General features: G+C 45.7%; 1 protein-coding gene across 27 annotated transcripts in view; it reads right to left on the reverse strand.

Annotated features, from left to right (window-relative positions):
* The window catches only part of NRXN1 (neurexin 1), a 1,475,796-nt gene that overhangs the window by 963,137 nt on the left and 488,829 nt on the right, over positions 1-23,830 (reverse strand). The gene's annotated exons all lie outside the window — the stretch shown is intronic.

A 23,830-nucleotide genomic window follows, 5' to 3' on the forward strand; every position in this document is an offset into this window, starting at 1 on the left:
AAAGGGCCATCTCCTAGCACCATAGGCTCATTCTGTTTGGGCCTGTGACTACTTTGAAGATTCTGGGCCATAAAAACACAAGGCAAGCCCTGATGAGTCAGAACAAAGGCCCAGAAGGCCAGCGTCGTTCTTCCCACCTGATGCCTTTGGGAACCCCACACACAGATCACAGCGGTAATAACTCTTTCCCATTGTTGCTCCTTAGCAACTGGCATCCAGTGGTACCTCGGAGCCTGGAGGTGGCATATAGGCCTCATTTATGGCTAGCTATTGGTTTGTGGCTAGCTATTGAAACTATCATACTTTGGACACATTATGCGAAGATCCAGCTCCCTTGAGAAGCCCATAATGCTGGGGAAAGTTGAAGGAAAGAGAAGAAGAGGATGACCAGCAGCAAGGTGGATGGAGTCGACTACGACAGCAGTGAATGCACCACTGAGAGACCTTAAAGGCCAAGTTGAAGACAGATCATCCTGGAGAGAATCTATGTGGTCACTAAGCATTAATACCAACATGATGGCACTTAATCAATCAATCAATCAATTGATAATGTGATCCTCCATGAATTTGTCTAAGACACTTTTAAAGTCATTGGCAAACTCTTGGGCATCAACACACCACAGCTGCAGACTATAGTAGTTCGCAGGAGTGGGGCTGTAACTCAGTGATACAGCATGTGCTTTGCATGCAGAAAGTCCTGGGTTTAATCCTGGGCATCTCCAGCAGTGTTCTCTCTAACAGGGATTCCCAGATGTTGTTGATTACCACTCCCAGAATCCCCAAGCAAAAGCCATTGCAGTTGGGGATTCTGGGAGTTGTAGTCAACAACATCTGGGAATCCCTGTTAGAGGGAACACTGATCTCCAGGTAGGGCTGGGAATGAATCTTGCCTACAACCTTGGAGAACTGCTGCCAAACAGTTGCCAATGGCAGGGGTGTCCATAGGACTGTTTCTGGAGACAGGGGCAAAGCCAGCAATCCAATACCACCTTCCCTGAGAGTATACCACATTGAATTCAATGGGAACCGGCTCAATCCAGTGGGGGGAGGGGCTGCTCCACCACCACCCCCGATGCCCATGGCCAATGGTCTGACTCCACATAAGACAGTTTCCTATGTTCCTCATTTTCTTTTGGCAACCTTTCAACAACACTACAACTAAACAATGGCAACAATATTATTTGACCCTTTATATAAAGAATAGACACAAACTTTTATTCTTTTTAAAGTTCTTGATGCATAGAAAAGTTCTAACAATGGATTGGTTTCTTATTCCCAACCACTGCTGCTTGCAGAATGCTTTTCTTCCTCTCTCTTTATGCTTTAGTTTCGGGCTTTTTTGTTGCTATTCATTGCAAACCTTGAACAGCCCTTTCATCACAGCCAATTAGGCACCATAAATACTTTCAGTTTCTATGCGTCACAACCATAACCTTCAATGACTACACCAGCTAATTTGAAAACTGCATAGATCAAATTCTGGGATGCAGATCATGAAACAGCACTGGTAGCCATATATACTGGATCCTAGTGTGTCAAAAAGGTGGAGAAGAGTCTCTGGAATACATCATGAAATTTCACAACAGAACTAATTGGAGAAACTAAGAAATTGGGCAATAGTTGGATGAAAAATGTTGATCCCAATGAATGCACGAGCCCTTTCACAAGACCATATGGGGGGTGGGTTGGGGAGATAAAAAGCTCCTACCTTAGTAACCACATACATGCATAATCTCTGTTTGCATCATCAAACACAGTCTACAAAGGCAGTGGAGGACTCAGTTGCTGAAATCAGAGCTGGAACAATAGAAGGTGCTCCAAGGATCGAGGCAGCCTTCCCAGCATGCTTAGTGCAGCCAGTAGAATGGCAACCCTCATTATATCATCAGCTGTCCTGTGACTGGTCACAAAGGGGCAGAAGGTGGGCCCAGCCATTCCACAAGTGTAGAATCATAGAGTGTGCTTTGCGGAGTGGCACATTCAAAGTTGACAGACCCTGTAGCCACAGCTTTCTATTGTTTACATGGCTGCTAGTTCATAGAAGCTGCTAGACAAGGTAAATGCATCAGCACAACCAGAACAAGGTATGAGAACTTTATTTTCCTCCTACCTGGGTAAAGAGGAGGGTACAGAACTTGGGCTACCCTGTTTTGATCAACCTGGGGTGGAGAGATTCCTGGGAGTTCACACACGAATGAACCCATCTTCACCCATGGAGAGCTGGTCTTGTGGTAGCAAGCATGACTTGTCCCCTTAGCTAAACAGGGTCTGCCCTGGTTGCATATAAATGGGAGACTAGAAGTATGAGCACTGTAAGATATTCCCTTCAGGGATGGAGCTGCACTGGGAAGAGCAGAAGGTTCCAAGTTCCCTCCAGGACTTCTCCAAGATAGGACTGAGAGAGATTCCTGCCTGCAACCTTGGAGAAACCGCTGCCAGTCTGTGGAGACAATACTGAGAGAGATGGACTTATGGTCTGACTCAGTATATGGCAGCTTCCTATGTTCCTAATCCTATGTATTGCCTCCTACCCTCTTTTTGATAATTATGTGAAGGGGCTCACTGCTTATCAGATGAATATTCCATACAAACATTCCAGATGAATATTCCAAAGAGTGCAACTATTTTCAGCACTGTCTCAGTGCTTCAGAAGCACTCAGTTACAGAGGAAATAAGTCCTCTGTTTCCACCACAACAGATGGCCTCTAGAGCATGAGGAGTGTCCTGAAAATAGTTGTGCTCTTGCCCATGAATGTCCACATTTTGGAAGTGTGGGGGCTAGCACTGTGTGCTTGCTGGTGTTAGAAACACGCATGCAGCATTAGTCAGGATGTCAGCCAGTAGCCATGGTCCAGGTTTATGTGTGCTTAACTCAAATGGCCACTGTATAATTTCTAATTATGTATGCTTAGCTCACTCGAAATGAATTAACCTTAAATGTGCATAACTCACACTTGAACTGTGACTGGCTATCTTCGTACCGACCTACTCACCAATATATCCATGATATCCATGAGCTTACATTTAGCAGCTCGTATTTGTATTAGAGCTTTTTTTGCTTTTTTTAAAAGTTCAGTAAGCACAGGAGGGCACCATTTCCCCCCTGATTGCACTGCAGAACAACACGAGATTGTGACATTTGTCATTCCCCAGTGCATTTTGGGGAAAAATCAGTGGGGGCTAGCAGGAGTCAATTGCTATGACAGGCAGCTGAAGTCTTAAAACTCTTCTTTTGCTGACAGTGCCACTCACTAATGTGAAGCTTTGACAAGCAAGGAAGCCTCAAAGGGCAAGCCCCCGTGCCACACTGCACCACGATCATTTTGAGAAATTCCCCTACCGTTATTGCTGGTTTTTCATGAGATGTGTGTGTATGTGTGCGTGTGTGTGTGGTCCTTTCATGGGGAGTCCACAAAGGTACCTTGAAATCCACATCCCATTTTAGGAACACAGGAAGCTGCCTTATTCTGAATCAGACCATTGGTCCATCTAGCTCAGGACTGTCTATTTTGACTGACAGTGGCTCTCCAAGGTTTCAGGCAGGAGTCTCTCCCAGCCCTACCTGGAGATACAGCTTGTTGAATTTGAGACCTTGTGCATGCAGATGCTCTTCCAATAAGCTATGGCCCCATCCCCTAAAGGGGATATCTTACAGCACTCACATGTAGTTACCCATCCATAAAAACAGCCCTGCTGGATCGGGCTCAAGGCCCATCTAGTCCAGCATCCTGTTTTACACAGTGGCCCAACAGATGCTCCTGGAAGCCTACAGGCAAGAGTTGAGGGCATGCCCCCTCTCCTGCTGTTACTCCCCTGCAACTCCAGCATCCTGCCTCTGAGGCTGGAGGTGGCCTATAGTCCACCAACTAGTAGCCGTTGATAGACCTCTCCTCCATGAAGTTATCCAAACCCCTCTTAAAGCCATCCAGGGTGCTGGCTGTTACCACATCTTGTGGCAGATAATTCCACAAGTTGATTGTGTGAAAAAGTAACTTGGTTTGCTGGTCCTAAATTTCCTAGCAATCAGTTTCATGGGATGACCCCTGGTTCTAGTGTTATGTGAGAGGAAGAAGAATTTCTCTCTATCCACTTTCTCCACACCATGCATGATTTTATAGATCTCTATCATGTCTCCCCGCAATCATATTTTTTCTACACATAATAGCCCCAGGTGTTGTAGCCTTGTCTCAGAAGCAAGGTGCTCTAGGCCCTTGATCATCTTGGTTGCCCTCTTCTGCACCTTTTCCCTTTCTACAATGTCCATTTTAAGATGTGGTGACCAGAATTGTACACAGTACTCTAGGTGTGGCTGCACCATCATTCTGTATAAGGGTATTATAATATTAGCAGTTTTATTTTCAATCCCCTTCCTAATGATCCCTAGCATGGAATTGGCCTTTTTCACAGCTGCTGCACATTGAGTCAACACTTTCAACAAGCTGTCCACCATGACCCCAAGATCGCTCTCCTGGTCAGTCATCGACAGCTCAGATCCCATCAACGTATACTTGAAGTTGGGGTTTTGCCTAACTTTACACTTGCCAATGTTGAACTGCATTTGCCATTTTGTTGCCCACCCACCCAGTTTGGAGAGATCCTTTTGTGGCTCCTCACAATCCATTTTGGATTTCACTACCCAAAAGAGTTCAGTATCATCTGCAAATTTGGCCACCTCGCTGCTTACCCCTACTTCTAGATCATTTATGAATCAATTAAAAAGCACTGGTCCCAGTACAGATCCCTGGGGGACCCCTCTTCTTACTTCCCTCCATTGTGAAAACTCCAAATGTAAACCAAAGCATATCCTACTTAGTAAAGAGGACAATTAATGCTCACTACCACAAGACCAGCTCTCCTCCCCACAACATGAAGGTTCATGCTCATGGAATTATTGTCTAAAATGAGAGGGGAAATTCAGGCCAGCACTAACAAACGTCTTAATGCATTGTGCAGTGTTGAATATAGTATGCACTGCACAAACCAATATGAGATTATCTTCACACCATATATCCATGCTATGGAAAATGCCTGCCCAAAGTTTGAGAGTGAGCCCATGCAGCTTGCAGGTCAGTTTTCAGTCGGGATCACCATGAATCATGTTGCAGCAGTGATTGTCAAGGACATCCAAAAGGATCCCAAAACTGTACACAAATATAAAGCTGTAGGGATCCTGGAAAGCTTTCAAGAAGGTCAACACCTTTTGTATCTCCTGTCAAGAAACATGGAAAGGTCTTTTGACTCCCTGGCACTTTCCTTCTGGAAGGACATTAAAAGTCCAATCAGCAACTCTGCACCTCTTTATTGGGAAAAAATGCAGCTGGCATTGTTATTAGATCAAATCAGTGTTGCCAGGACGGACAAACATCTATCTAATATGTGTCTCATCAGAGGTTTATCAGTGCTTCACAGGAAGACAATCTCCAAAATCTTCTTTGGCTGTACATTTCTTCTTCAATCGATACCCCAATGGATGATTCACTCAACAGAAAGAGGTCATTCACGCAATCAAAAACTGAAAGGCTCTCTACACGAGCAGTGTTGACAGCCTTACCAGCCTCTGCAGGGAGAGATGGGCAGTCGCAGATGAGGAGACAAGAAGTCGCCCATCCCCTCCTACCCGCAGATGAGCAGTCTGCTGGATTTGCTGCCCACACGACTACTGGCTCCATCACAGAGCTGGTAGGGGCTGCAGGAATTGGGGGCCATGCAGCCCCTGGAAGTCCCAGGATACACCACATGAGTGTGCAGGGGAGACCCTTAAGACCGTGGCGACTTACGATCAGGAAAACGGGATTAGCAGAGCACTCTTCTTTGGCGAATTAGCTGCCAGAGCCGGTGGTTCTCACGATGGGGAAAAACTGCCCAATTTCCCCCCGTTGTGAGAATATCCTCTGAGGCTATTCTCATGACCTCTGGAAAGCAGGCTAAGGGAGCACCGCCTGCTTTCCAGTGGTTGTGTGCTGCAACAGGAGCTGTGCAGCTCCTGGCAGCAAACCTCACTAAATACAACCCCCCCATTAAACAAGGTTAGTGGAGCGAGCGCTCCGCTAACCCCATTTTTGCAATCTGATGCCACGTTGCGGAGCCATGCTGCGGCGACTCACTAGTAGACTCCTGGCCACTTCAACTAGCCTCCCAGCCTTGGGAATCTCCCCAGAATGCCCTGTGGACTCGTGTGGGTCATCCTGGGACTTCCGGGGACAAGGCGGCCCCCTATTCCTGCAGTCCCTACCACCTCTGTGATGGAGCCAATAATCATGTGGGTGGTCAATCCGGCAGCCCAGGGCTCCATTACTGCTCGTGTATGGGGACAGTGGGCTTGACCTGCTCTCCCTGCCAAACCACTCCCGAAGCAAGAAGCAGAGTTGCTCCTGATCTGAGAGAGGGGAAAGCAGGCTTTGAAACAGTTTGCTTTGTGAACTTGTTTCTATTGTTGCAGCTGGTCTTCAAACAAGTTTGTGCACCCATTCAGGACCGTGGACAAACTAAGGAGCACAGCACATTCCATATCTGCCTTCCTTGTATGTATGTGTGTGTGTGTGTGTGTGTGTGTGTGTGTGTGTGTGTGTAGAGAGAGAGAAATTGAGAGAGAGAGAGAGAGAGAGAGAGAGAGAGAGAGAGAGCACAATGTAATGCTTACTCATCCTTTAAGTTTGGCAACAGAATTTTACAACCACTGGTGGCATTGTCTGTCATAGAAAAAGAGAGTCATAGAAAACCACTATCATGGAAAAAGAGAGACTTCACACACACACACACACACACACACACACTTTCTTGAATAAGAAGAGGGGTGACATAAGCACCCCATTCCCTTTCTTTCAATGACCAGTAAAGAGATGTTTGCTACTAGTGATCAGAGGGCATACAGAGAAACCACCAATGTTTTTTTTTAAAGATTACCAATCTCCCAGCTGTGTATTAAACATAGTTGTTGCCAGTCACATTTCAAGTTGAGACAGTTGTTAAATTAGCCGTTTTAGACCAGCTGGCAAATGGCATTATGCTTGCTATTTCGACTTCGAACTTCACTCATCAAGCAAAACTAATCCTCTGTGTTCCTTTCAGTGAATGAAACCTTTAATTCCTCTCTCCCCAGCCCCGGAAGAAACCACAGCTGCCTGAATTCACCACCACTGCCAAGGCAGCAGCCAAAGGGGTTGCTCCAAACCAAACCGAAGCCAACTCCAAACCGAAACCAAAAGAAATGGGGGAGAGACAAGCAGTAGCAGACAAACAGACAAGAAGCCGCTCACCCACCCCCACAGACTCCCCCCCACAGAAGTCGCTCATCCCCGCCACTACTTCTGCCTCCCCCACTACCACAATCCCTGGTGTGGGGGTGGCGGTGGCAGCAGCCACAACAACCAAGCAAGTAAGTTTGCTGGAAATGCTCTCTGGGGCATCGGAGAAGGTTCTACTGGATGGCTTGGCACCTGCCACAGCTTCCCCACCTCGTGTTTGAGCAGTTCCTTTTTCACAGGAAGAGGAGGAGGAGAAAAGGAAAGAAGGTGCAGCTGCAGCCGCCGTCAGCACAGATCATTCCCTACTCCACACAGAACTTTGAGGAGAGGAGAGAGAGAGCCGGGCAGGCTGTTCAGCCAGTGTGCTGAGTGCAAGGCCCCAGGGCCAGATTAAGCTTGTGCCAGGCCTGTAGCATATGTTATAAAGGGGCCCTAAATTTTTTTAAAATGCATATAAACATTAAAACATAAATTATTTACTTGCATAGTAAAGTAATGCAATTTTTTCATTGGCTATATTTTAGGGTATGGGAGACCAAGCCACAAACTCACCCTTACTACAACAACAGTGAACATTTATATACCGTTTTTCAATCAAAATTCTCAAAGTGGTTTACATAGAAAAATAAAGAGTGGATAGATGATTCTCTGTCTCCAAAGGGCTCACACTCTAAAAAGAAAAATGTGGTAGGCACCAGCAACAGCCACTGGACAAATGCTGTGCTGGGCCTTCTCTTAAAAGGCACATTTAGCAGAAAAGGGATATTTTATCTAACATGGACCAAATAAAACAGGTAAAGTTTTAACTTTAATTCCCAGTTGGAAGCCGGGTGTGTGGGGCCCTCGAAAATGAGGGCCCCGTTAGCAAATGCTACATTTGCTACTACGTTAATCCACCATAGCAAGGCCCATCGAAGCACGGGGAGGAGGGCAATTGCCCTGGTCACCTTGCCCAAAGGATGGCCCTGAGGATGTGCCCCGTAACATGATTAGAATTGTGAGAACAGCCCTATTGTTCCTTGCATATTGATGCTGAGCAAATAGCTGTTAAATGCAGAGCTACCAGGATTAGTTCAAACACTGGCAATCCTATGCTAAGGCAAGACTTTGAAAGTAAAAGTTCTACAAGATTCGTGAAATTTCTCAGAGGCGTTACACATGGCTGATATACCACTGAAACAGAAAGCTCATTTATGTGAAAGTGGATAACTATATTACACTTTTAAAATTCATCATTTGCCTTTTCCCTCCACGATTCACCCTTCTTTATCTTTTGCTACTTTTATTCCTCTGTCAGCATATAACGAAGTATAATAGAATTTAACATCTGTTCAAGTATCATTAAAAGCCTGCCTTGCTTCCTTTTTTTGCCAGACGATCAGAATGAATGGGATTTCTTTTCTTTTTAAACAGCTGCTAAAAGATGAAGTTCAAACACACAAACACACACACACACACACACACACACACACACGATAGCTGAAGAGAAATATTAAACAAAAGAGAGCAGAGCCCCTCTCAAAAATATCATATCCAAGCCGAAATATGTGAGCTACAAAAGCCAAAAGAAAAGGGGGTTGTATGGCCTTGAAATGTTCAAATAGCAACATAGATACTGAGGAGAGACTGAGGCTATTCTCACGACCAGCGAAAATCGGGCTAGGAGAGCCTAGCCCGGTTTTCACTGGTCGCGTAAACTACCGGGCTCGCAGGCGCTTCGCAAACCTGGTTTTTAAAATCATGTGTTGCCACAGTGTGGCTCTGTGGCCACGTGCGGCATGGCTTTGCGGCCCCCAAACTCCCAAGCCCCCGCCAGCTCCGTCACAGAGCCGGCAGTCATGTGGACAGCCGCTGCAGCCACCCAGGGAGGGCTTACTGATCGTCTGTGGGGAGAGAAGGCTTAGCCCACTCTCCCCGCAAACCCAATTTGGCTCTTCTCACTTGATTGTGAGAAGAGCCTAACTTTCTAAGGGACATTGAGGCTGTTCTCATATGCAGCCAAACCCAGGCTAAGGAAGCGTGAAAACTGAGCATTGGAACTGCCAGAATCGGGCCCAGTCCTGGAGGGGCAGAAGTGCCAAGCCCGGCTTTTTAGCCTGATTTTTAGCCTGGGTTAACAGTGCCAACACACCATTAACCCAGGCTCTGGGGTCCTGTATCTCCTCAGGCTGCATTCAGCCCAAGGAGACACAGAGATGGGTGCCTAGAGCACCTGTGTCCTGGGGGAATCTCCCAATGCACTGCACCCAGCGCATGCCACATTGAGAGATACCCAGAGGAGAAGATGTGCCATCCTGGTCTCTGGAGCTCCACACTGCCTGGAGCAGCAGCTGAACATCTGGCAGTGAAGTGTGCGCTCCCAGAAACATTTAATGGATTGTTTGGGTGGAAGGTAAGATTTGCACAACCTTACCTCCACTCCCCAGCCTGCCAGGTCATGTGAGGGACCCACTGAGGTCCTTCACACAATTGAAAACTGTGTTTAACAAGGGTTTGGGAGCTCCCAATTTTTTGTTGTGTGGAAGCCAGGTAGGAGGGAAATCTGGGTAGAAGTGATTTGGGCTATACTCACAACCAGCCAAAATCAGGCTAGAAGAGCCTAGCCCGATTTTGGCTGATTGTGTAAACCACCGGGCTCACAGGCAAGCACGGTGGCTTACAAGCAGCTAGCCAGCTTTTTTAGCCCTCCCCTTAGCCCGGGTTTGCAGAGCGAGCGCTCCGATCGTGAGTAGCTGCAGCGCGGCTCCGCACCGTGGCTACTCATGAGGAGACCCCCAGCGGGGAGGTGAACAGCCGCCTCCCGGCTCCAGGGGTCCCCCCAGTATGCCCTCCACGCTTGTGCAGGATATACTGGAGCTTCCGGGGGCCACGCGGCCCCCGGGCTCCCCAGCCCCTGCTGGCTCCATCACGGAGCTGGCAATCATGTGGGTGGCCGATCTGGCCGCCCAGGGCTCCAGCCGGGATTGTGTGCAGAGAGAGCGGGCTTAGCCCGCTCTCCCCACAAAAGCGGGTCTCACTGATTGTGAGACCTGCCTCATTGGGTGGAAGCAAGGTAGGACCCAGGTAGCGTCTGGGGAAACCTGGGTATCTCCTACCTTGCTTCCACACAATCACTTCTACCCAGATTTTCCTCTTTGCTTCCATACAATTAAAAATTGGGAGCACACACATCTCCCAAACCTTGGTAGAACACAGTTTTTGATTGTGTAAATGACCTCAGTCCTGCCTTTGCAAGGATGACACAGTTATTGGCTAGGGATCATGATTCCAAACACTGTGAGGCTATTCACACAAACATGCAAAACTGGGCTAAGGAAGCCCAGCCTGGTTTTGCACATTTGTGTGAACCGCCAGGATCGGCCCGATCCAAGAGGCACCATGGCAGCAAACCTGCCAATGAATCCTCCCTTGAAAATGGAGTTAGGAGAGCGAGCACCCTCCAAATCCTGTTTCCTTGCAAGCATCCATAGCTGGCAAACTTGGGAGGGGAGGAGAATCTTCATAAGTCAGTGTGCACTTGCGCTGTCCATTACTGGAGCTTGTCGGGGGGAGGGGACGTGCAGTGCCGCATCCCAGTACCCTAACTCTCAGAGCTGCCAGCAGCAGCTGGTGCTCATCTGGGTGGAAGATCAAACCTACAAGACCTTTGTGCTTAGAAAGGAAGCAGATAAAAAACATTTTCTCTGTCCCTCTGTCCTTATGACTCTGCCCCCCATATTCTCTACAGCAGGGATCTTCAATGTTGGGCCCCCAGATGTTCTTGGACTTCAACTCCCATAATCCCCAGGCCCAGTGGCCTTTGGCTGCGGATTATGGGAGTTGAAGTCCAAGAACATCTGGGGGCCCAACGTTGAGGATCCCTGCTCTACAGGATCCTCACTGGGATAAACTTCTAAATAACAAAACTGATTATCAGAGAAGATATACAAGTGGCTTACAAAAAATCAATTATGACAAATGGGTTGGATTCTGACCTTTTCCAAAGCAGCACTGTGTGGATGGAAGATCCTTCTGTTCATGGAAGGCGCTTTCATGAGTGAGCCCCCAGCCATGGAGTACTGAAATGTGAAATGTTAGGATCCAGCCCAATTTTTTAAAAATAAACACCAACTGAAACCAAGATCTAAAAAGCCTGGGCAATTTTTATTTTTTTTAAAATCTCAATTCTCCAGGATTGTCTCTTCTCTTGTCTTTTTCTACACCATTCATCCATAGTCACTTCCACACCCTCACAGGCCATCCTCCATCTTTGCTGTGCTTTTTATTTTTGACACACCCTTTCAGTCAGGCCGGAAACTTGCCTTTGGAGAGCTAGCCCAGACACATGTGAGGTTTGTTTATAAAGTGACAGAACACTGACCCACCTAGCTCAGTTGTGCCTACTACAAATAGTACCGGCCATCAAGTACCTTAGACTTCCAAACCAAATTGATAGGGGCATAGCAAGGCGGGAGTGGCTTTTGGGGAAAAAACAAATATGGGCCTTTTTCTCTGGAGAGTTGGGAAAAGGAGAACAAAGAGCAAGTTGGGGCCCAGAGATATCTGGAAGTTACATGAAGCTTTGAGACTGTGATGGTAAATATGATGAATATTTATATATCGCTTCTAAACAAAAGTTCCCAAAGCGGTCCATGTAGATATAAATGAATAAAATGGCTCCCTGTCCCCAAAGGGCTCAGAATCTAAAAAATAAAACATAAGATAGACACCAACAACAGCCACTGAAGGGATGCTATGCTGGGGATGGATGGGGCCAGTTGTTCTCCCCCTGCTCAATAAAGAGAATCACCACTTTTAAAAGGTGCCTCTTTGCTCAGCTAGCATAGTGGTTTTGGAATGAAAAGGATTGTCATGTGGATTGTTTACTGGCTTGAAATAATTTGTATTTGTCTTCTTTAAAATGTGAAATTAAGAAATACTTTATTTTAAAAAGAGGTTTTCACCTAATGCCAGAAAGACTCAGTGCCAGACAGGTGTCTCCAAGGTGCCACAACCAAGTATAGGTCAACTGGTGGATCCAGAGGGTAGATCAATGAAAAAACCCATCAGTGGATTTTTTATTTTACCAGTCTGATGAATCTGATGAGTTTTGGGCAATCTGAAGAACCTGCGGAGGAGCCTGGTGGCTTTTGGTGTTGGAGTGGGTGGGGCTGGGGTGGACCCTGAATGATCATGTGGGACATTAAAAAAGAAAGAAAGATTCCCAGTTCAAAAGACCTGGTTTATACAACAGTGATTTAAGTCAACAATGATTAAATTCAATAGTTTATTTCAATTATTTTTATTTATTTTTCTGCATAAACTTCTTTGGACTTTTGCTGAGAAGCAGTATTTGTTTGTTTTCACATTTATATCCTGTTCTTCCTCCAAAGAGCCCATGGTTATGTTTATCCTTACAACAACCCTGTAAGGTAGGTTAGGCTGAGAGCTGGCTCAGAATCACCCAGAGTCACCATGCTTTGAAAATGCCAAGGAGCTTCCATTCAATGTGTTTTTGAACCCCTATTGTTTGCATGGAACAAAAGGTGAACCCAAGTATGTCATCTAATAATAGCCTTGAGATTGTTTTAATGAAAGGCGATATACATAATTAACAATCAATCAGTCAATAAAGTTATCTAATTTAGGAGGTCATCCACACATCAAAACATGTGTTCTACCTGGGTTTGGGAGCTGTGCGTGTACCCCATTTTTCGTTGTGTAGAAGCAAGGTAGGAGGGAAACTTGGGTAGCTTTTCCTCCTACCTTGTTTCCACACAATCACTTCTACCCAGGGTTCCCTCCTACCTTGCTTCCACACAACCAAAAATGGGGTGTACACACAGTTCCCAAACCCAGGGGATTATAGGGGGAAACAAGACAATGGTATAAAGCAGATATATGTTTATAGTGCAGATAAAACTGGAAAGGTTCCGCTATTAAAAGCCAGTAGCTTGTGGTTATCCCTGTAGAGGTAACCTCAGAAGGGTGTGGACCATGCCGGACAAAATCTCTGGAGCTCAAGGATTATGTGGAACACTCCCACACTAATTCTGTGCCTCCCTGAGTGCCAGTATGGGGCATTCTAAAGTGATCTATCCAGCATTGCATGTGGTTCTCCATCTCAAGCATTACTAGTGTAGTGTAAAGCCAAGTATAGATAACATACTGGAAGAGGTGTGTTCTGTCACCATCCAGAATACTGTAAATCAGCTTTTAACATGGACACATCTTGTGATTTCCTTGAGAATTTTAATGTGCCAAGCAAGAATTAACGCCACTGCTTTTCTCATCCTGCAGAGCTGAAGTAAGCTGATGAGATCACCTCTGGTTTCCCAGTGGCCATTTTAAACACCTGGTTCAGCAATCTGTGGAATTCACAGTGGAATATGATGTCCTCCATCCCTGCCGCACAATAAACAAATATCACAAAACACCCTCAGCCCTGTATTGTTGACGGAGTACAGGATGTTTGCAGTTTTGCAGATGAAAAGTTTTATCTTCATTATCTATGACAAAAGGTTTATAGCCAGCAAGGTCACAGAGCTTGACTCGACAGCTACTGGAAGGAGTGTTTTATTGGGTCTCTGAGCCGATCGAGTTGTTTCTGCAGGTTCTATTTGTGGTGAGCTGCAGGACTTGGCAGCAGAGAACTGAAGCATCTGTGGATGGCATCTGCGAATAATTATATTTTTGCTTAGTAATGATATACAGTCAAATGTCCTGCCAGCTCTTGGCCTTCCTCAGCTCTAATGAATGTTCAAAGAGCTCAGCCTGTCCTGCCATCAAGGGGCTTTGGCTTCTCCCCCCTACTCTCAATGCATCTAAGAATACATTCGCAACATGCATGGAGCCTTGGGGTGATGCCCCATGGCTGTGAGGGAAAGTGTAATGTGGTGTGAAAGCTGTTGTCTTTCCAGTACTGAAACCAGAGTCAACCTGTAGCATTGGTCTTGCAATCCGCACAGGCAACAGAGGGGCATGAGTGCCCATGGACCGGGCTACTGTAAAGGCCTAGGCTTGGACTCCTGTCTGACTGTTTGATGCCGGGCTGGACTGGCAATTGCTGAGGACTCAGGGCCTCCACAAAGCCCCATTGCTGATCTTTGAGACCATCTCTCTGTGCATAACTTCATAGGGAGGTGGCAGATAAGAGGGCCCAGCCAGGGCAGAGGGGACCCATGGAGGGCACTTGGCTGAAGGTCCCCTGGAACCTAGGAGCAGGCCCTGTTTCCATTCTGCACTGAGTGCTCCCTGCTCCCCAGTGCAACAGGCTACAGGCAAAAGCCCTCCAAGACATGAGCCCCACTCACATGTTGTCTTCGATACTTGTACACAAGTACAGACCTGTACACAAGTACAGACCTGTACACAGACACAATTATTCACATTACATTGGATGCAGTTACAGTGTTACATTTCCTATCTGTACCAGCATTTGAGGAGCCTGCACCTAGGTTCACTTTTAAAATGAACACAGGTACAGTCATTCACACAAACACATGTATGGGTGTAGAAACATCTGTACATTTATACAACATGCCCTAATCAGACATTATGAAGCTAAGCTCCGTGCAACCTTCTTCATCCCCAGGAGTGTGCACTCCCTATCCCATCTCTGTATGAGTTTCTATGTCCTTTCTAGGATAGGATATGCCAAGAATGGTCCCAATAACTGAAGCAACCAATCTCAGCTTAATCTATCTATCTATCTATCTATCTATCTATCTATCTATCTATCTATCTATCTATCTATCTATCTTCATGTAACATATTTGTATACTGCCCAAAACACAAATCTCTGGGTGGTTTACAACAAAACAATACAAATAATAAATAAAAAGATTAAAACATTACAATAATTTAAAATTTAAAACAATATTAAAGTTATTACAAATAAACCAAAAACTATTAAAACAGTATCTAATTAAAAGCCTGGGTGAACAAATGTGTCTTGACTACCTTTTTAGAAGTTGTAGGAGATGGGGAGGCTCTTATTTCAGCAGGGAGTGCATTCCAACGCCTCAGGAAAGAAACAGAGAAGGCCCATCCCTGAGTAGCCATCAGAGAAGCCGGTGGCTAGGGGTGTGCAATTCAGATTTTCGGTGTTTCAATTCGGATCTGAAACAAAACACCCCTGTTCTGTTTTGTATCCGAATATGGCCCATCCGAATCACCCCTGATTCGATTCGGATCCGAATTAATCCGAATCCGAATCAATTCAGATTAAAAAACGGGTCCCAGGGGCAAAATAATGGGGTGGGGTGGTAGTGCCCAATGGGTGGAGGCTACCACCCAAATTTCAGGGGGATTAGGCAAAGGGCTGGTTTTTGGTGAATTTTTGAAGTTTTAGTGCCAGGATTGAGATTAAACAACGTATCATGGACATGGAATTGCAGGAAGAAGTCGCTTCTCTGCCTAAGAATATCTTTCTAGGGGATCAAATCTTCAATACTAAACCAGCTAGCTATTTAAGTCTAGTTACCATCCCCAAATTTAGACGTGCTCTGACGCTCGCTCGTCTTAATGCGCTTCCATCTGCTGTCATGGAGGGAAGATTTAAAGGTACCCCTTTTTCTGCTCGACTTTGCCCTTGCGGGTCTGGTCAAGTGGAGACAATTGCGCATGCCGTACTTTATTGTAACTTTTATAGGGACACCCGCTTAAGATTAGTGTCCCCTTTGTTGCAACATTTTCCCGGGCACTTGGATGACTTCTATTTGAAGTACTTATTGTCCAGTTCTGATGACAACCTAATCATCAAAATGGCAAGGTATTGTCATATCATTTTCACCATCCGCTCAGGTTTTTAATAACGTTCTGTTCTTTTCTTTTCTTCCCCTGTGATTCCTGTTTCATGATTGCAATGGAGGGTGCTCTGTTTAATAAGGTTTTCAGTCAGACCTATTTGGAGTTCACCATAACTGTTCTAATTTTAACTTGATACTATTGTGTTATAATCCGTTTTATTATGCTGAGTCTCTTTTCTTATATGTAAGCATGTAAGTATGTACGTTTTAGTTATGCACTGGTCCATGACCGTAATAAAGGACTGACTGACTGAAGTTTTAGTGTCTTTGGGGCAGATCGGGGGCATAAAGTGGGATCTGGGCCAAAAGAGTGGGGTGGGGTGGTAGTGCCTTATGGGTGGAGGTATTATGGAGCTTTCAGCAGCCCCATAAGTGCACTTGGGGGGTGCTGGGGTGGCCCAGAGCGAGTGGTGGTGTAGTGCACATAGGGTGCCAACCACCCCCATGGGTTGCTAACCCATGGCGTACAGGGTTCTGTTGTTTCTGAGGTAGTCTGAGTGTAGATTCTATGACAGCAAATGAGATTTTCAATGAGACACCATGAATCCACTCTAATTTGCTATCATAGAATGCACACTCAGAACACCTCAGAAACAACAGAAACCTGTACCCCATGGGTTAGAAACCCATGGGGGTGGTTGGCACCCTATGTGAACTACACCACCACTCGCTCTGGGCCACCCCAGCACCCCCCAAGTGCACTCATGGGGCTGCTGAAAGCTCCATAAATTACATTATGAGGAAAAACCTTAAAGATGCGTAAACTTCAACAATTCACCAAAAATCAGCCCTCTGCCCAAATCCTTTGAAAAAATTCAGGTAGCTTCCTTGCCCCTACCTGACACTACCACCAACCCCACACCACTCTAGGCCACCCCTTTCCCCCTGACGTGAAGCGATACACCCTTCATTATACCTAATGGGGGAAAACCTTAAAGACACGTAAAATTCAGAAATTCACCAAAAATCAGCCCTCTGCCCAATCACTCTGCAATTGGGGTGGTAGCCTCCACCCATTAGGCACTACCACCCTACCCCACTCTTTTGGCCCAGATCCCATGTTATGCCCCCAATCTTCCCCAACGACACTAAAATTTCAAAAATTCACCAAAAATCAGCCCTTTGCTCAATCCCTCTTCAATTGGGGTGGTAGCCTCCACCCATTAGGCACTACCACACCACACCACTTTTTTGCCCCTGGGATCCGAAATTCGAGCAGATGCCACATCAGACCTTTTTGCATTGAAGTCAATTGGAGGCAAAAAGGCGGGAAATTCAAATAGACGTCATTGCTCAAAATGGAGGGGGGGAAGAAGGCCACAAAATGGAGGTCCTAAACATCCGAATATTTCGGATCCGAAACAGGGGTGATTCATTTCGGATCCGAAATTATCCGGGGCTCTTCGTGGGTGATTCGGTTCGGATCCAAATCACCCGAAATTTGCTGTTTTGGGTACAGATCGTTCTGTACCCAAAATGTTTCACACATCCCTACTGGTGGCAACTGCAGACAAACCTCTCCTGATTGTCTCAATGGACAGTGGGGCTCAGGGTGAAGAAGACGTTCTCTTAAATTCCCAGGGCCTAAGCTGTTTAGGGCTTTATAGGTTATAACCAGCACCTTGTATTTTTCAGCCAGTGTAGCTCTATCAGCAAAGGAGTGATGTAGTCTCTCTGGGATGACCCAAAGAGTAACCTGGCTGCTGCATTTCAACCAACTGCAGTTGCTGGACTATGTACAAAGGCAGCCCCACATAGAGCACATTGCAGTAGTCAAGTCTAACCTATTTGTTTCAGAGAACCCAAAGATCTAACCCTCCAGTCCAGATCTTGGGTTCTCTGAAGCAAATAGGCTAGGATAAGTTGAGATTCGCTGGGTTCTGTTGTCATCACCAATGTGTCTCGGTATATCCTAATCTAGAAAAGAAGTAGGCACTTATGCAGTGATGGTGAGAGAACACATGCTACCAGGGCTGAGCAGGGCTGTAAGGACCTTGGCTTCACCTGGGACTCTGCATGGCATCTGAACCCACCCAATATTTCAAACATTCAGCTGATTGTCAACTGACCTGTTCAATGTGAAGCACCCAAGCTGAAAACACAGGCTACCGACCATATAACAGCCTGTCAGGGCTCCTGATAAATCATTCATTTTGGCCAATTCTTTATTCTGAAGAAGCAGAAAGGGTCACAAACTTGGCAGGCCATAACACATGGCTTGGTGGGCTACATTCAGTTTGGTGGGTCTCAAGTTGTGCATGCCAATGTCACCTCATTTAAAACTTCTTTTGTGGAGAGTCCATGGACACTTTCAGTATCAGCCTGTCTCATGAAAAAGAGAATGGCCCTTTGTCAAGATTCCACATTATTTTATTTTCTAATTCTCCCTGGCTACTTATTTGCTTCTCCATTTCCAGGGAACACTCAGCTTTTATTGGAACCCGTACAGCAATTAAAGAAATCAAGCACATAATCAAATGGAGACTGCCAGGTCCTTTCACAGTGAAAGAAATAAGTGAAGGATCAGAGTGTTTAATCTCAGGGATGCAATTAGTTGAGAGGATGAGCAATTATGAATTTGCTGATCACCTTATTGAGATGAAGCAGAGACAACCAGCATCATCAAAAATAAAGTGGGATGGGGGAGAACCCAATAATGGCTGTATGCTATGCAGATGCTAAGCTCAGTTTCACAGGGGTGTACAATATTCCTGGTATGCACACACTTGTGGGTTTCCCATCCTGCACAAGCCCTACTGCAATTAATGGGAATTGTGCAAGAACATGCTTGTCAATGTGGCTGACAGCATCACACTCCCTCCAGGCATGGGAGTGCTCGTGTGGTTTAGGATCTTAAGGGAAGATTGGGTCTAGTCTCCTTCAACCTTCTTCATAACTCACAGTAAAAATACTGCAATGTGTCATATGTGAGGCTGACTTTGAAGACAGACTGGAAACCAAAGCCCGCTCTTGCCCCTGGAACAATGGCCACTACTGCCTGCCATGGCGTACTGGTCCCCTGCACCTCTGAAGTTATTGGTGAATGGGGAGGGAGACTCTGAAGTAGCAAGCACTGGGTAACAGGTCCTCTCACCATCCCCATCAGTGAATGGTAGAGGGGGATATTCACTAGCAGTAGTGCAGCTGCTTCCCCTCCCAACCTCAGTGAATAGGAGGAAGAGGACTGAACTGTAGCAATGGCCACTGCCTCTGAAAAGACTACACATCCCAGGAGCATCTGTACCACTCCTTAGACTCCTTGGGGAAGTGGGAGAATATCATTTTAAAAGTCAAGCTGCAGAAGGTGGCTGCCTGCTCCTGTGTGGTGAGGAGTGAAGAGGAAGAATAAAGGCTTGTATCCTATCCTCCTGCTGGTCCAGGTAAGTGATTTTAGAAGTGGGAGAATTGTGGGGTGGAGGGGCAAAGCAAAATGTTGTGGAGCTGAAACGAAGCGTTCAATTTGAAGCAAAGTGGGGGCCCTCAAAGTAAGGCCCAAGGAGGCCAAATTGAATAGGGGACCCTTTGGAAACTCCAAAGTGGTCCCAAAAGCAATGCAGGGCTGCTTTGCACAGGCTAATGCCATAGTTTAATATTCAACAAGTAAGCCATTTCTGCTATAGAATAAACAAAAACACATCCAACACAGTCTTGACACTTAATAAATATTGCATGATTAATAATGAAACAGAAGGGTCGCTGGCTGGGGCTATGACTTCTCCCACAGGGCAATGAAAATCCATTGCTCATTTGTATTAGGCTGAGCTAAATAAAAGAAAACAAGCTAGATGGCAAAATAAACCATCAGAAATGGTTGGAACAGTTTAAAGCTGAACAGGAGCAAACATCCATCTTCAGATGTCCCTTCTTCTAAAGAGAGGAAGAAAGGAGGTTGTTTCCAGTTGCATTTTTGAGCACAGGATCCATTTTATGGCTCATTGTTTAAAACAAAACAAAATTGTAGTTTTTCACTGAATTCCTTGCACTTTGTGACTTGCCGGAGCAGGGGCATCTTTGGACTTCCAAAGGCCCGAGGAGCACAGTAGGGCACTTCATTTGGCCCATTTTGGGTGCACTTTGCTTTTTTTAAGAGTCTAGGAACTGAAGCCCTGCAATCCCATAAACCCAATACCTCATTATCAGCCATTTCATTACCCGTGGTAATATGCTGAAATGGAACCCCCACAGATAATGAGGTACTCCTGTATATCCAGCTCTTCTTCCAAGGAGCTTAGGACAGCATACTCAGAGCTAACTTATTTCTGCCAAACAGCAGCTTTGTGAGGTGCTGTGGGCTGAAAGCTAATAACTTGCCCAAGAACACCCAGTGAGCTCCATGTATAAGTAGGGACTGGAGACTAAGTCCCTCAAGTTCAATTCCAACATACTAATCACTTCCCCACTTCAGGCTAACATCCTGACTAATGAAGTACAAGTGCAACAGGTGCACTTGTTGCAGCATCAGAGCTTCTGAAGAGTCACACTAAACTGGTGCTAGTGTGTCAGTGTCAGAATTTCAGTGACTTCCTCTTCCCCCAGAAACCTCCTGTGTCACCTGAAAATATGTCCCTGAGGACTGTATGACCCTCAGGGACATTTTTTTGGGGGGGTGGGATGGGGATATATTTCCAGGGACATACTTTTGGGTATGTGACGCTCAGGAAAATATTTTTGGGTGACATGGCTTCCTCTTCCTGAAGAGGGGAAGCTATCAAAATTTGCCCCCACCACTGAGTCAGAAGTGGAGCTAAGTTAGTGGAACTTTTCAGAAGCACTGGTGCTTCTCCTGGTGCTTCATTAGTCAGGATGTCAGCCATTGGCTTTCTATACTGGTGCATATACTGTTTTCACAACCTGTGAGGCAGATGGCAATGCAATATATATGCAACATCTTTTCCCCTCACTGAGATCTACAGCCAATTTACCATCTTATGTTATCTCCATTTTGCCCACCTTATTCCTTCCAGACCCTCAGTATGAAAATGCCATTAGTTCTGTAGCAATGCAGTCTTAAATTATTTAGCAGGCTTAATACCAACCCATTTCCAGGGTGATTAGACTATGCAATATGCTGATTGATTTCACCCTCCCCTCATGTAATCACATAATGGGTTATTTTCCTAAAGCCTTCTGACATGGGGAGCTTCATGAAAGAGATTTAATATTCATAATAAAGGGGAAATGGGAAAATGCACTGGGATTTGTCTGTATGTATGAGAGTGAAAGAAAGAGTGGGAGTTTTAGTTCTCACTTATTTTCCCCCCATGCTAACAAGAATTGATTCATTAAGGTGGCGGGGGGGGGTACATAAGAAGAATCCAGCTAGACTAGACTAGAGATGTGCAAAGTCCTCCTAAGAAATAACACTTTACAGCAATTTGTACGACTTCCCCTGAAAAGTTTCAAATGGTTCTCCTAAGTAACACAGCACACAGCTAAAAGAAGCATGCATTCAGTGGCTGCTATCCCACTTCTGAAGTCCAGCTGCTTGCATATGGTCAATTTTCACAGATCTCCCCTTCCACTAGAAGCTATCAGTGTGAAGTGGAAATATATAAATATATCCCTGAGGGCCATGCAACCCACAGGGACATATCTGCATGGTATATAGAATGTTTCCAGGGTTTTCCAGTGAAAATCGTTCCTCTGCACAGGATTCCCCACACATTTGAAGCAAGGATGCTTCTTCTGGCTGCATGCATGCAGTATTATTTAAGATGTTGGCTACTCCCCATCCCCACCCCAATTCAGTGCAAGCCCTAAATTAGACCATCTAGGCCAGCTTCCTGTTACCCATGGCCAGGTAGATCCCTCTGGAAAACTCCAAAGCAGGCAACACCTGCTGTTTGTCCCCAAATCTGATATTTAGAGGCATTGTGCCACTGTGCATGGAGATTCCGGCTATGTATCAAGGCTGTGATCCATTGGTCATGGCTAATAGAATGGAAAGATTCACACACAATTTTATGTTCACATTTGTCCATATGCAAATGATATCCACACCTGCAATCCCAGCCAATCCAATATGTTGCCTTTGCCATTCATTTTGACTCTTCCTAGACCAAGCAAAACTGGCATAATTGCCAATGTGGTAGGTAGGTGCATTTTGACTATTTGGAACATCCAGCTGGCCTTATCCATCCCCAGCACCATATCCCTCCAGTGGCTGTTGCTGCTGTCTATCTTGTGTTTATTTATTAGATTGTGAGCCCTTTGGGGACAGGGAGCCATTTATTTATATCTATGTAATCTGTTTTGGGAACTTTTATTGAAAGTGGTATATAAATATTCATCATATTCGCCATTATATCCAGTGCCCCCAGAAATGACCAGACAATTCAAAATACTAAAGGGACAGCCACTTCATTAAAAAAAAAAAAAGCATGTTTCACAACAATATACCGTAAAAAAATAATAATTCTACAAATAACTTGTAGAAGCCAGGACCTCAGCAATTACAATGCAAATGAGCCATTTTATGGAGCAAAATTTTTCATTTTTCATTTGAGAGACGGAACAGCAAAGAAGAAGCCTCACCTAGCTATTTGGGACCAGTGAAATAATGGACAAGGCCTTGATGATATGAGATGGAGAGTTGATAGCCATGTAAGCACAAATTATCCTCTTTCCAAAGCAGGATTCGCCTAGGCTTGTGTCTGTGCTTAGGGAGGAGGAATTCTCTAGATAAACTTTCCACCCTTTCACACTAAATTATAGGCAGGGACATTGCATCAGAGTTGGGGGAGGAGGGAAGTATATTCCCACCACTCCTTCTCCTATCAGTGGGAGCCAAAAGCCTGAGATCCTCTCTGGGAGTCCACCAGACCAACAAACCCCATCCTTGCTGATCCTCTCATCTTTGGCAGCCCCTGCTTTAAATAAAGCCCTATGTTTAGGACACTCCTCCCCCCTCCAGCTTGCTCCTTCTTCCCTGGCCAGGCAAGTGGCCACCCAATCCCTGGCCTCCAAAGGGGACTTGTTCTCCAACTCCACCCCCTTTATTAGCCTTTCTGCACCCATTTGCAGCTGTGGAGCTGATATCATCACTCTTCCATCTCCACCATTCTGCTGCCTCCTGGGCTGGGCTCCCCTCGCCAGCAGCTGCCCCCCAGCAGCTGTTGCCTGCCTCTCTGAGCCCTTCCTGACTTCTGAAAGGTAATTACTGGGGTTGTCCAGGTTCCTGGAGTCCTCTGCTTCTCTCAGCACACTGCCGTTTGACTGGGTAAACAACCCTGTCTCATGGAGGAGGGTGAGTAACCCCGACAGCTTGCATTTGGATAGGTGATGGCATGTGAGCATTGTCTGCTGTAAAATATTCCCCTTAAGGGATGAGGCTGTTAGAGCACCTGCTGTGCATTCAGAAGGTCCCAGGCTCGCTCCCGGGCATCTCCAAGTTGGGCTGGGAAAGACTCCTGCCTGAAACCTTGGCAGACCCCTGCCAGTTAGTGTAGACAGTACTGAGTAATGTGGACCAATGGTCTGACTCAGCATAAGACAGCTTCCTAGGTAACCTCCAGTGTCAAGGTTCTATGAACATGCAGAAGATCCTAACATCCTAACCAGAACCTACCCAAATTACGAGACAGAGATAGACAGACAGACAGATAGAGATATAGATAGATATAAATCCTGCTTTTCTTCCACCTTTCAAGGTGGCCCCAGAAAAATAAATTTAAAAACAAAATGCAAAAACATGATCAGGTGATGCCAGATAAAAACAACAAAGAGAACAAACCAATTATGGGAAAGCCAGCCAAGATAATAAAGCTGCCTTAAGTATTATGAGTACAGCATTCCTTC

Source organism: Hemicordylus capensis, chromosome 1, assembly GCF_027244095.1.
Source record: "Hemicordylus capensis ecotype Gifberg chromosome 1, rHemCap1.1.pri, whole genome shotgun sequence".
NCBI lineage: Eukaryota > Metazoa > Chordata > Lepidosauria > Squamata > Cordylidae > Hemicordylus > Hemicordylus capensis.